General features: G+C 56.1%; 1 pseudogene; it reads left to right on the forward strand.

Moving 5' to 3' along the window:
* Positions 1-476: 476 nt before the first annotated feature.
* LOC124988135 (actin, cytoplasmic 1-like) lies at positions 477-1,508 on the forward strand (annotated as a pseudogene).
* The last annotated feature ends 317 nt before the right edge of the window (positions 1,509-1,825 follow it).

The following is a 1,825-nucleotide window of genomic DNA, read 5'->3' on the forward strand; positions in this document are numbered from 1 at the left end:
TCCTGTCCCTCTTTGCCTCTGGCTGCAGGAGGCGAGCAGCTCACGATGGCATCCACTCCCACTGTGACACACTGTGCCACCGTAGGCCCAAAGTGGCAGGCAAGCCACCAAGAGAGGAAACCTCTGACACTGTGAGCCCAAACAAACTTCTCCTCCACTTAAGTTGATTTATCTCAGGAAGTTGTTAAAACAATGTAAAATTAACACAGAAAAATAACATGACAACACAACACAGGAGCAACCTTTGCACTGAAGCACAGCTGCCCAGGGAGAGGGAGAGGAAAGGGACTGTCCAGGTTCCCGGGCCTGCACTGTGCTTCCCAGACGGCCTGAGGGGAAGGGAACTTTCCACCGGTGTTTGTTTCCAATCCCTTGTAGGCCAGATAAAAATATATTACTTAGATCGAGACCGCGTCCACCCTGGAGGACAGTCCCCTCGCCGCTCCGCCGCTGCCACCACGCCCGCCACCCAGCTCACCATGGATGACGATATCGCGGCACTCCTCGTGACAAGGGCTCCGGCGCGTGCAAGGCCGCCATCGTGGGGCGCCCTTGGCACCAGGGCGTGATGGTAGGCATGGGCCAGAGGGTTCCTATGTGGGCGACGAGGCCCCGAGCAAGAGAGGCATCCTGACCCTGAAGTACCCCGTTGAGCACGGCATTGTCACCAACTGGGACGACATGGAGGAGATTTGGCACCACACCTACAACGAGCTGTGTGTGGCCCCTGAGGAGCACCCTGTGCTGCTGACCGAGGCCCCCTGAACCCCAAGGCCAACTGTGAGAAGAGGACCCAGGTCATGTCTGAGACCTTCAACACGCCAGCCAGGTATGTGGCCATCCAGGCTGTGCTGTCCCTGTACGCCTCTGGTCGTGCCACCGGCATTGTAATGGACTCTGGGGATGGGGTCACCCACCCAGTGCCCGTCTACGAGGGGAATGTCCTCCCCCACGCCATCCTGCGTCTGGACCTGGCTGGCTGGGGCCTGACAGACTACCTCATGAAGATCCTGACTGAGCGCGGCTACAGCTTCGCCACCACCGTCGAGCAGGAAAGTGTGTGTGACTTCAGGAGAAGCTGTGTTACGTACGCTGCCCTGAACTTCGAGCAGGAGATGGCCACTGCGGCCTCTAGCCTCCCTGGAGAAGAGCTGTGAGCTGCCGACGGCCAGGTGATCACCACTGGCAACGAGCGGTTCCTTGGCATGGAATCCTGTGGCGTCCACGAAACTACCTTCAACTCCATCATGAAGTGTGACGTTGACATTGGCGAGGACCTCTACGCCAACACAGTGCTGTCCGGTGGCACCACCAGGTACCCCGGCATTGCTGACAGGATGCAGAGGCGATCACGGCCCTGGCACCCAGCACAACGAAGACCAAGATCATGGCTCCCCCTGGGCGCGAGTATTCTGTGTGGATTGGCAGCCACCTTCCAGCAGGTGTGGATCAGCAAGCAGGAGTACGACGAGTCTGGCCCCTCCATTGTCCCCCCTGAATGCTTCTAGGCGAACGGTTACTTATCTGCATTACACCCTTTCTTGACAAAACCTAACTTGCGCAGAAAACGAGATGAGATTGGCATGGTTTTACTTATTTTATTTTTTTCCCTTTTTGTTTTTGTTTTCTGTTTTGGCGCTTTTGACCCAGGATTTAAAAACAGGAACGGTGAAGGTGACAGCAGTCGGTTGGAGCGAGCATCCCCGAAGTTCTACAATATGGCCGAGGACTTTGATTGTACATGGTTCCTTTTTTTAAATAGTCATTCCAAATACAGTGAGATGCACTGTTACAGGAAGTCCCTCGCCCTCCCAAAAGCCGCCCC

The sequence above is a fragment of the Sciurus carolinensis genome, chromosome 7 (assembly GCF_902686445.1).
Source record: "Sciurus carolinensis chromosome 7, mSciCar1.2, whole genome shotgun sequence".
NCBI classification, from domain to species: Eukaryota; Metazoa; Chordata; class Mammalia; order Rodentia; family Sciuridae; genus Sciurus; species Sciurus carolinensis.